The sequence below is a fragment of the Rhinatrema bivittatum genome, chromosome 1 (genome assembly GCF_901001135.1).
Source record: "Rhinatrema bivittatum chromosome 1, aRhiBiv1.1, whole genome shotgun sequence".
Taxonomy (NCBI): Eukaryota; Metazoa; Chordata; class Amphibia; order Gymnophiona; family Rhinatrematidae; genus Rhinatrema; species Rhinatrema bivittatum.
Genome location: NC_042615.1, coordinates 481,641,211 through 481,654,146, shown reverse-complemented (window position 1 = coordinate 481,654,146; position 12,936 = coordinate 481,641,211).

Here is a 12,936-nt window from a genome sequence, read left to right as displayed (position 1 = left end):
TATGTTCTTATTATCGACCCTGATTCTCAAATACTAGGGGATTATCTATGCGATGAATATGATTTGTGTGACTTGATTCTCTCAGGACTTGAATGGGAACATCCCAACACTCATGTACAATATAAAAGGACTGTATCTACTAACTGTAATTCAGTTAATGTCATTTATCGCATTTAATGTGATTGTCCATTGGTCTGTGTCGGCAGAACGACACGTCCTATTAAAGTTCAGATTAGGCAACATCGAAGCTGTCTAAATACAAAGAAAAAGGAGATGTCTTGATAGTTAAACATTGACGCACAACCATAAATTTTAAGATCTGTGGTGGTCTGCTAATGACTGTGTTATGCTCGCCGCCCATGGCAGCCCTGCGGTGCGGCCCTCTCACCTTTCCAAGCGAGTTTCAGCGTCCAGCTCTCCGTTGCTGGTGGCGGTGGACTTCCACCCCCAACCTCGGGCTCCCGCCTGCACCTCCAGCCCTGCCCCACTGCCCGGAACCTCCAGCCAGGATGCCTCCGTCCATCGGGCCTCTGTGTGCGCGCATCAGTGAATCTTTTAAAGGGCCAGTGGTGGGAACCTGGCCAGAGATCCAGATGCTGATGTCAGATCCTTCAGCGTATAAATGCTAAGGCTTCACTCCATAGTGTTGCCTTTGCAACAGGTCTCCTCTGGGTTCCTGTTCCAGGTCTCCAAGTACTCGCTGCCTCCGTGCTTGTCTTGCTCCGTGTTCCTGTTGATTCCTAGTTCCTGATTCCTTCTCCGTCTCATCTGAGTATTGGATTGACTTCCTGGTTCTGACCACTGCTACGTCTGACCCTGCCTGCCTTCTCCGTGCCTTGACCATTGCTTCGCCTGACCACGCCTGCCTTCTCCATGCCTCGATTATTGCCTCACCTGACTGATTGGGGTCTTTCTACTTCCCTGGTGGATTGACTAGAGTGTTGTGGAGTGTAGACGAATTGTGGAGTTTTAAGAAGAAAAGATTTTTGGAGAGAAAGGAGTTTTTGCTATTGTGATCCAATCTGGACCACTTCCTGATAGTAGGGCAAACCCCTATCTCAGAAGGACTGAGTTCTTAGGGTCTTTTCCCCCTCTGCGCCCAATTAATAGTGCGACCGGGGATCCAAGCCGTCACTAATATTGCCCTTGTAGTTTGAATATTCATTGGGTGCAGGAGGGGCTTTGCATTTTTGATTCCTTCCTATATGATAACCCCACCTTTTTGGGGCTATGACATCTGGGGTATATATTGCCTAGGAGCATGCTCAGAACTTCAGAAGGAAGGTGGTATAGAGAGAAAAAGGAGCTTGAGATTCATCCCTGGGTCTCAGGAGAGGGTTAGGAATGGTTAAAGTGGCAGCTAAAGATTCCGACAAGATCTCAGAGCAAAGGGGTTAGTATTTTGATATTCCCCCAGGATTTCAAATACTTTTTGGAGAAGCTTTGGGACATTCCTTAGGGTCTCAGGAGGAAGAGTGCTAAGTACTTTTGGGTGGGTCTATGCTCATCAATTGGAGTACTTTTGCTACTAAAAGAACTTGGATTAAAGGATTTTTTGAGCTTTGACTTGACCAGTTTGAAGGGATGGGTGTACCCTTGGTATTCTTGAAGACTTGGGACAAGAGTGAGGATTTTGAAGCAAGAGTCTGATTGCTGAGAGACCTGAAGAAGCAGGGGCAAGAAGATTTTGATATTTTTTGAGATAATTATTCAAAGGGTTAAATCCACTAAGATAGCAATACAGTTTTTCTGGTTGAAGAAAAGTTAAAACTTGGACCAATTGCAGTTGGATGTTTTTGTATGTAGGGACAGTTGTCCTACAGTTTTTGTGCTTGGAGATTTTCTTCTATTTGCTGATTGTTGTTATGCTGGAACCCCATTCCAGTTTTCCCACATTGCAAAGGGAGCAATTTTTCTCCATGGATTGGTACAACAGAAGTGAGAAGGAGGTAACACCTATGATGGACAAACTAGCATCTTCATTGCTATTATATTTTTGATACTGTTCTGTATGTTCAGCATTGTGGCTTGGATTATTTTCTTTTAAGTTGCAATAAAAACTATTTTATTTGAACACCATTCTTGGACTCCAGAGAGTGTGTTATTCCTGATTCTCCTGCCCTTGTTGCTGCTATTGCCTTCATTGCTCCTTCTCTGGACTGTTTGGCACCTGTTGGAGGTCCTCTACCTTCAGTGTGAGCACGGAGAGTGAAGATTGGCTAGACATGCCAGAAGGCCCCGGAAGATTACTCTTCCTCCCTGTCTGGACTGAACCTCGACTCGTACTACCCCAGAGTGAAGGATAAAGCACCAAATTTGGGGACTGTTCATAATAGCAAAGGAGAAGGCTTGGGAACTGGAGGTGTAAAAAGAAGTTTTGAGACATCTATTTTTGGGTTTTGTCTTATTTGCTTGTTTTATGCTTGTTACTGAGGACAATCATTTCTCTTCAGTGGGGAAGGGATAGTGGAAGCTGTGGAGGGTGGGTCAGTTGGAGGAAGGAGAGTGACTAGAAGATACATCATGGATAAAGAAACCATTGCTTGCCTGCTTATGATTTTTATTTTCCCTATTCATGATTTTTGCAATACTTTCTTGGATCATACTTTTTAAGTTAAAGTACCTTTTTTTTTTTTTTTTCCAACTGAACACCAATATCAGCCTCCATGCTTTATTTCAAGGGCGCACCGCCATATAGAGAGGATCAGGGGCTGTGAGCACCCACTGACTAGTGCGAGCAAGTTGGAATGAGTTTGTTGCCCATTTCTGCACCAGGGGCCTTGGAAGTGTTTACCTCCTCCCTGCTGGATGAGCCCTGGCATCCCAGAAGCTGTTCAAGTGTGATAGAGAGAGAGAAGAATTAACCCTGGGAACTATTTAGTACCTCACATTCAGTATACCAGTGAACCAGATAAGGTTCACATAAGGATGTGGCAAGATACTATAATACAGGTCCCTGTCCCCATGAGCAGGTATGTGCATGTGGCTTGAGCAGTGCAAGGACACTGAGTTATACTGAACTTATGAACTGTCTCTAAGTCACCTATAATGTGAGGTACTCACAATCGGCTGCAGTCCCCTACTCCAAGAAATAGAAACAAAAATAAAGGAGATTAAAAGGAACTGTCTGTGAGTGTTACGGACGTGTTTAACTGCTCTGCAGAAGCCTTCCCCTTCCTGATGATAACAGAGCAGTGTAGATACATGAAATACACTGGACTGATAGGAAGCTGCTGGATTGCCTGGGAATAGTAGGAAGCCTTTTGACCAATCAGGACGGAGAAAGCTAGAAATGCAGGCTGCTGGCTGTGGCTTTTTATTACGACAGAGGCAGAGAAAAAAAGCAATGGCTGCTCAGAGGCTTAAGGAAGGAAAGAAACTAGGGGTTTGTGTAAATGAGGTAAACAAACCATAGGAAGGACAGTGTGCTGGAGAAAGAATTCACTGAGAGAGAGAGGGAGGTGGTCTTGGAACTGGGCCCAGAGATGAGTTGCCGAGAAGCTCCTCTTCGTTTATCCTCATGCTTGTCTGTATATGGCTGCAGCGACTCGATTGTGAGTCTGCTCCCTTTGCACCAGGGATCAGGTTGAGATAACTTAATCAAACTAAATCCTGACACAGGGGCTGAGAGCACAGAGGTTTCCCCTGTATGTGTTTCCTTGCACTGATTCCCTACATAGCGCTAGATACACAGCCTTCATAGCTTTTGACTGTGCCAACTGTCTGCGCTGCACTTTGAACACTGCAGTTATTTTCAGACTCAACCACTGGATCAATAATATTTCCTTTTAAAACCGGGACATCTAGTTGCCATCTACTTCAGAAAATATACAGCTCAATGGTCCTCAAGACTCTTCATAATCAAAATATACACTGGCTAAACAACTCCCTACACTTCCATACCCCAAATAGACATACCAGATCCGCCCACACTTGCACCTTACATATCCCCCGCACCTAAACTCACACATCTAATCTCCACCAGAGACAGAGATTTTTCCATTGTTGGCCCCTCTCACTGGAACTTGATGCCCCCTGATCTACGACTAGAGCCCTGCACTCAGAAATTTAAAAAGAAATTAAAGACATGGCTCTTCAAGCAGGCTTTCACTTAACACCACCCCCCCCACCTCTCGTTCTTCCGCCGTTAGACAACTTTAAGCATCCTGCACATAGTTTCCTTTTAATTTAATTTAATTTTAATGTAAATTTTAAATTTCTTAATTACCACTTTATTGTTTCACGTTCCTTGCCCTATCATTTTTTCTCCCCTCCAACTCTTATCTATCTAAGACACTGTGAGCTGGATTTTAAATGCCCTGCGCACGTAAATCTGGCTGGATTTACGCGCGCAGGGCCCTCGCGTGCCGGCGGCCTATTTTGCATAGGCTGCCGGCATGCGCACAGCCCTGGGATGCACGTAAGTCCCGGGGCTTCATAAAAGGGGCGGGGAGGGGGCTTGTCCGGGGCGGGACCGGGGTCAGGGGCGGTTCGGGGTGGGACCAGGGGCGTGGCACCGGCCCGGGGCATGGTTGAGGCCTCCGGACCAGCCCCTGGGTCGGGTGATGGTGCGCCAGCAGCCTGCTGGCGTGCGCAGATTTACGCCTGCTTTCAGCAGGCGTAAATCTTATAAAATCCAGCGTACTTTTGTTCGTGCCTGGTGCGCGACCAAAAGTACGCGCTCGCGCAAAATTATAAAATCTTCCCCTAAGACTTTAACTCTCCTCTTTATATTGTTGGATGCAACTTGATTATATTGTTTTATGTAACTTCTCCTCTCTTTCCCGCTCATTCTTGCTATCTGTTAATTGTAAACCGATGTGAGGTACAAATGAACTTCAGTATATAAAAGCTATAAATAAAGGTATTTACCCAGGAGGATTCTCCTATATCAGCCCATTGCAGCATTTTGTGGACTTTTTCTTTTTTCCAAGGAAGTCCAGGGCCCTGCATTGTTTTATTTATTTTTTGTGTGTGGTGTTTATACACAACCAGGACTTGGGACTGTATTGGGCTGCTTGCAACACTCTTTTAGTGCACTGGTGTTAAAGTTATCAGTCAGGGTAAATGCCTAATGCTTTCTGCTTATAACAGGTTACACTAATCATTTTGCAGGCTGGTTATACTTCTAAATGTCAATTTCACTGCTGCCTATGGTGTGCCTGCCTTACAGAAAGTAATGGAGAAATTACTTACCTGATAATTTCGTTTTCCTTAGTGTTGACTGATGGACTCAGGACTAGTGGATTTATGCCCCCCTGCCAGCAGATGGAGACAAAGCAAGCTGATGTCACAGTATATATAGCCATGCAGTGACCCAACCTGCCAGTATTCTCTTCAAAAGCAACTGTGGACAGCCTAGCAAAAACCTTGATTAAAAACCATGATTAAAAACAGGAAACCAGAACTGTACTCAACCAACCATAAATACTGAACTCATGTAAGATTCTAGATACCCCAAGCTAGGGACTGGATAAACACTTATCAGTAATCCCTTGGGACCCAGAACCCCCACAGGAGGACTACTGACACACTTAAGCGGCAGCCGAGGGCAGGAAGCTGAGTCCATCTGTCTATACTAAGGAAAATGAAATGATCAGGTAAGCAATTTCTCCATTTCCTACTGTGTAGACAGATGGACTCAGGACTGTTCAGCTTGGAGAAGAGATGGCTGATGGGGAATATAATAGAGGTGTTTAAAATCATGAGAAGTCTAGAACAGGTAAATATGAATCGGTTATTTAATCTTTCGAATAATAGAAGGACCAGGGGCATTCCATGAAGTTAGCATGTAGCACATTTAAAACTAATCGGAGAAAGTTCTTTTTCACTCAATGCACAATTAAACTCTGGAATTTGTTGCCAGGGGATGTGGTTAGTGCAATTAGTGTAGCTGGGTTTAAAAAAAGGTTTGGATAAGTTCTTGAAGGAGAAGTCCATTACCTCCTATTAATCAAGTTGACTTAGAAAATAGCCACTGCAATTACTAGCAACAGTAACATGGAATAGACTTAGTTTTTGGGTACTTGCCATGTACTTATAGCCTGGGTTGGCCACTGTTGGAAACAGGATGCTGGGCTTGATGGACCCTTGGTCTGACCCAGTATGGCATGTTCTTATGTTCTTATGTACCAAAGCTACTCCCCAACAGGGAGGGAGGCTGCCCATAGTCCAGTCAACACTGCACATGCAAAGGCTGCATCCTCCCAGTCCTGCACATCCAGAAGATAAAACCTGAAAAAGTAAGGAGGACCACATTGCAGCTTGGCAGATATCGACAGGAAACAATAGACTAACCTCCGCCCATGACTTTGCCTGAGCCCTAGTGGAATGAGCCCTAACCTAAGTAGACAACGGCTTTCCTGCATCTACATACGCGGCCATAACTATGGTAGCCCACGATGCCAGAGCGCCATGCTTATTCCCTCCATGGAGAACAAACAGGCGATCCATCTTTCGAAAAGGCTCAGAGATCTCCAGATACTGCATGACAAGTCACTTGATATCCAAGGAGCGCAAGAGGCAAAACTCCTCCACATCCCTGACCTTATACAGGGATGGAAAAGAGATGGACTGATTCAAATGAAAGTCCGAGGCTACCTTGTGCAAGAAGGATGGAGCAATACATGGCTGTAATGCCTCCAGAGTCACCTGAAGGAATGGCTCCCAGCAAGACAAGGCCTGCAGCTCAGAAATTCGACGTGCAGAACATATAGCCACTAGGGATACAGTCTTCAAGGTCAATAACTGTAAGGAAAGGCTACACAGAGGTCAGAACGTAAGGCCCGCCAAAAAATCCAGCACCAAATTAAGACTCCACAATGGAACTAGTAACCTTAAGGGAGGCCTAAGATGCTTCACTCCCTTCAAAAAATGGGCCACATCAGGATGAGACGACAATGAAACACCATTCACTAGGCCTCTGAAACAGGCAAGAGCTGCAACCTGCACCTTCAAGGAATTAGGGGCCTATCCTTTATTCAACCCATCCTTCAAAAAAATCCAGACTGAGAAGTATCTTAACTGAACAAGGAAGAACATCCTGCTCCTCACACCAGGTCTCAAACCTCTCTAAACCCACACATAAGCCAAGGAAATGGAGAACTTGCGAGCAAGTGGCAATCACTGCAAAGGAATAACCATGCTTTAACAGGCAAGTCCTCTCAAGGCCCAAACCATAAGGCAGAATTGAGTTCCGGCCCTTGCTATAACAGATCCATGTGTGGCGGAAGACGAAGAGGGGTCTCCACCATGAGTCATCACAAATCTGCATACCATGGATGCCTGGGCCAGTCCAGCGCCACCAGGAATACTAGCCCTCTGTGGCCTTTGATCTTAAAATTATCCTGCCCAGCAAGAGCCACGGAGGAAGGGCATAAAGCAATCTGTCTTCCAGCCAGACCTGATTGAGAGTGTCTATTCCCAGGGACCATGGATCTCTCCTGCAACTATAGAATCGAGGAACCTTTGCATTTTGAGAAGTCGCTAGCAGGTCTAGGAACAGAAGGTCCCAGCGATCCACAATCAGCTGAAACATCTCAGCTGACAGCACCCACTCTCCTGGGTCCGGATTCTTCCTGTTGAGAAAGTCCGCTCTTATGTTGTCTTTTCCTGCAATGTGAGAGGCCGAGATCATCTGCAGATGACCTTTCACCCATTCCATCAGCTGGTCTATTTCCTACGACACTTGCTGGCTTTGGTTTCTCCCTGGCGATTGATATAGGCCACTGCTGTCGCATTGACTGACATCATGTGAACCGTTGATCCCGTAGCCTGTAGCTGAACTGCAAGCATGCCAGCGGTACCGCCCAGGCCTCCAGGCGACTGATGTTCCAGCGGGACTGTTTGGCATTTGAACGCCCCTGGGCCGTTAACTCCAGACAGTGAGTCCCCCAACCATGGAGGCTCACATCTGTCATGAGTACCAACCAGGTCAGAGAGGACAAGGGAACTCCCTTTCTCAGGTGATCCTCCTGCAACCACCACTGGAAGAGGGAGCAGATTTTCATTGGCAAGTGGAGCCGAACCGCATAGTCATGAGACCGTGGTTTCAATGAGATAGCAGAGAGCGCTGAAGAGGATGCATATGCGCCTTTGCCATGGCACCACTTCCAGGGTAGCTGCCATCAAGCAGAGCACCTGTAGGTAGGACCACACCGTTGGGCGTATGGTGTTCATCAACTGATGCACCTGAGACATCAATTTCTGGATCCGAACTTCTGGTAGGAAAATTCTGTCCTGTCCTGTGTCAAACCAGACCCCCAGATATTCTAATGATTGGGATAGCTGAAGATTGCTCTTGGTCAGGTTCACCACCCAACTTAGCTCCTGCAATAAAGAGATCACCTTGTGTGTCACCAGGTAGCTCTTTCTCTGAGACGTGGCTCGAATCAACTAGTTGTCCAAATACGGGTGCACCGGGATTCCTTCTTTTTGCAAGGCCGCTGCTACTATAGGCCTGTAGCAGGTTAATTGCTTATTATCTCTCCTGCTTCGTTATTGAATTAGAATATGCATTTGTTCTTAATAGTTAAAGGAGTTATATTAGGCACTCCTGAAATCCGTTATTTATGTAAAGCCTGTTGCTGTCATTTGTTTACTTCCTGTAAAGCCTGTTGTATATAAAGCCTGTTGCTAATTTATTGTTTACTGTAAACCGAGGTGATGTATATCTATACGTGCCGCGGTATATAAAAATCACTAAATAAATAAATAAAAATACTACCACCATAACCTTGGAAAATGTTCTGGGAGAGGTGGCTAGACCAAAAGGCAGCACCCAGAACTGATAATGGCACCACAACACTGCAAAGCGTAGAAAGCTTTGGTGTCCCAATCAGATGGGAATATGAAGGTAAGCCTCTGACAGATGCAAGGTGGTCAGAAATTCCCCTGATTGCACCGCTATTATCACAGAGCATAAGCCTTCCATGTGAAAATGAGTCACATTCAAGTGATGGTTGACCATCTTGAGATCCAGAATGGGACAAAAGGAGCCCTCCTTCTTGGGCACAACAAAATAAATGGAATATCATCTCATACTTCGAGACGTGGGCACCGGAACTACAGCCAGTCTGAGGAGCCTTTGAAGCGTGAACTCCACTGCCTGCTTTTTCTGCGGGGAATGGCAAGGGGATACCATGAACACGTCCCGAAGAATACTGTGAAATTCTAGTGCATACCCTTCTTGCATCACCTCCAGGACCCACTGGTCTGATGTGATCTCGACCCACCTCCAACAAAAGAGAGAGAGACGTCCCCATATTTCCTGTTCTGAAAGGTGGGTCGGCAAACCTTCATTGGGAAGCTCAGGAAGATCCACCACCCAAGCCTGCTCCTCTCTTGGGCTGTCGGGGACAAAAGGACTGAGACCTACTGAAAGGCCGAGTCTGCTGAAAGTTCGTCCCTCTGTAGGGATGAAAACACCTGGAACATCAGAGATGACCCCTCATACTAAAGGGACTCTGTAATTGCTTTTTATCCTCTGGCAACCGAGGAACCAGAGACTCGCCCCACTTACTGGCCAGTTTCGCCAACTTGCTCCCAATCAAGAGTGATCCTTTAAAGGGCATCTTGGTAAGATTGGCTTTGGAGGATGCGTCAGATGACCAATTTTGCAACAAGAGTTGACGCCTGGCCACTATCATCGAAGCCACTCTTCTGGCCAATGTCTGGACCAAACCACAGCCTGCATCTTCTAAAAAGGCAGCAGAAGGCTCCACAACCACTCCGGAATTCCCTCCAGACTTATCAACCTCCTGAGAGAGAAGCAGACAAGATCTCATCACTAGAGCACAACAGGAGGCAATCTGTAAAGTCATCACCACCACCTCAAAGACTTGCTTAAGAATAGCCTCAATCCTTCTATCATGTACATCTTTCAAGGCTGTCCCTCCCTCTCCAGGGAAAGTCATCCACTTAGAGATGGCACATATCAGTGCATCCACTTTGGGAAAATGCAAATGCTCTCTCACAGTCAGATCCAGGGGTACAGGCCTTCCAGTGTCTGACCCCCTTTAAAATTTAACTCTGGGGCATCCCATTCAGATTAATCAATTCCTGAATGGCATCCATCATGGGGAAAAAAGATGTTTTACATACGGAAATCAAAATGGGATTCTTCCTCTGCTCTGATATGGCTTCCAAACCAGGGACATCCAGCTGTTTCAAGGTCTGGAAAATCAGGGCAGGCAGTTCATCTCTATGAAAGAACTGCAACATGGTTCGATAAGTTCCAGCCCTGGAGGAATTTCCTCATGTTCCAGAGAATCAGGATCAACCTCATCATCTGTGTCAACCAGATTCCTGTCAGGAACACTCACAGGGAGCAGAGGCGAGCTCTGGCGGTTAAGCATAGGACTGGAAGAGGGATGAGGCACTGGCTGAGGGTCTGACTGGACAGAAATGGGGGCAGCAGAGAACTGTGCCTGAAGAAAGGCTTGTAAGCCTTGAAAAAATTCTACCCAAGAAAAAGCAGCCGGCTCCAGACCAAGCCCAGAAGGAACTGGAGCTGGTCCCACAGAACTGCCCTTGCCAGCGGAGGAGCCAGACAAGGAAGAACCAAGATCTAGTGTCCCCCCAGAGAGAAGAGCCAAGCGTAGCAAAATCCGAGGTAGACAACTCTCCTTGAATGTCTGAGCAGCACTGACACAGGTTAGAAGCCAGGGCTGAGAAGCCCTAATATGACAGGAAACCCAAATAGGAAGATGCTTAGGTTTCTTGGTTACCGGCGCCATTGCGGCAGTAACGTATGTCGTAACATCTCGCTCTCAAAAGTGGAATGCACACAAAAAATAAGCGCCTAGAAGAAAGCGCAGCAAGGCTCATGCACAACTTGTGCGCCAGAGTGAAAAATTTTGTGCGCGTAAAAAGCATGCCCATTGTCCAGAGCTGATGCACTGCACACACCAACGACCAGTAGAGAGAGGCAAAACATGTACAAGAACACACAAAATGGCCACTGCGGCCTACCATGCGGCATGTAAGAAAAAAGCCTAAGTGTGGGGCCTAGCTTCCCGGGGGTTGCTCAACCCACCAGGCTGCTCAGTTCCTCAATCCAAATGGGAGCAGGAACAAACGTCGGTACAGTGCGCCTAGCACAGATATCGTAGGAGGTCATGAAACCCCTGTAACTGTCTCTGATTCAAGGTAAAACCTTCTCCTTTTTTTTTAAACCTTACCTGAGCTAAGTGCTTACCTGCTGAGTACAGAGACGGTCTCCAGCTGCGCTTGGCCTCCTGCATCTGCTGCCTTTCAGCTGAACTAGTAGCTAAGTCCACGCTGGGAAACCAAGCTACCAAACCAAGGCACACCTCTGAGGGACCATGGACATCACTTCAGAAATTCTCAGCTGGGGAAGGGACCTTTAGGTATCACCACAGGAGAGTGGGGCTTTCTTTTCCTGAATTTAGATTTTTAAATTACTCCTTCCAAAAAGCTCAAGGCAATCCCCATAGGGAGAGGTACGTCCACCATCTGCTGGAGACGGAGAATACTGGCAGGCTCGGGTCACTGCAGGGCTATATATACTGTGATGTCAACTTGCTCCGTCTCCATCTGCTGGCAGGGGAGCATAAACCCACTGGTCCTGAGTCCATCTGTCTACACACTAGGAAATATCTTAATATTGTTTCATCAGTATCTGTTTGGTTTTTCTTGTTTATTGATGTTTTGCATTTTCCCTTATGTTTGCTGTTTCATTGTTGCCTTTATGTTTCTCTTCACCAGATAAAAGTGAAAATAATTGAAATGTTACAGTGCCTGGTGGTGTATCCTGTGTCCCTCTGCTCAGATTAGGGTGGATAAGTAATGGTGAATTAGGGGTGCCTGGGTTGTTTCCCTAGTGTTATCCAAAGAACCCACAACCCCCATTCTGTCTTATTACATGGGGCAAGTGGTGTCTTCTGTAACAGCCCACCTCTCTCTACTGGTAGCAAGTTTTCCCCCAGTCCCCTGAGGGTGGTGCTACAAGTGTAAAGCCAGAGATCAAGTTGGGCCTGTGGTATTGCAAAAGGAAAGGAAAATGGGCAGACTAGATGGGCTTTGAGGTCTTTATCTGCTATCATATCCTATAAAGCAGTTTTACAGACACTGATGATTGCTCATTTCTAGGTCATCTAGGCTGCCTATTTCACCATCTGTTGCAATGGACCAAACTGATCCCTGGTTTCTTCTCACTTTCCAACCATTGAGAATTCTTTGCACTTATTCTAAGCCTTTTGAATTTCGATATTTTACCTCCACCACATTCATTGAGAGCTTATTCCATACATTCTCCATCATTTCTGTAAAAAAATAAATGTCCTTATATAAATTTCCTTATATAAATTTCCTTATATAAATCTGAGTCCCTCTCCAGCCTCACCTTTGTTTCTATAATTTCTTTTTCACTGAAAGCTGCTTGATTCTTGTGCCTTTGGGTATTTCAGCATGTTGGCAGATATGGTTAAATACACTCTGGATTATGCTTGTGTAATGACACACTTGGATCCGTTACTAATATTGCCCTGGTAACTTCTTTAGCTAGGGACAGATTGGACATTGTGGGGAGGTGCCATTCGTTACAGCTCCTGGTAGGCAATAAAAGCTGCTCTCTCCTGAGAGCTTGTGTGACAGTGCAATTTTGATTTTGAAGTCAGAGGAAGTGCTGAGAGTTTCTGTTTTTGTTTTCATTTTGGCCTACTCCTGGACTCAGGTACCTCTTGCCTGCAGCTCCTGGGCAAGGTTGAGAAAGCTACCTCTGCAGTCCTTGGCTGCTAGGTGGTTCTCCAGGTTGTTTGGGGATTTTTCCATTTTCTTTGTAAGAAGCCTGGGTGGTGTTTGGGGAAGAGGTCACAGGAAAAAGCTCTCCCTGGTGGGGGCCCTGGGTAGGAAAGACCTGCCCCTCTGCAACCTCCAGTAGGACAGAGGAATGGTGGTGACCCGTAGCAGAGACCT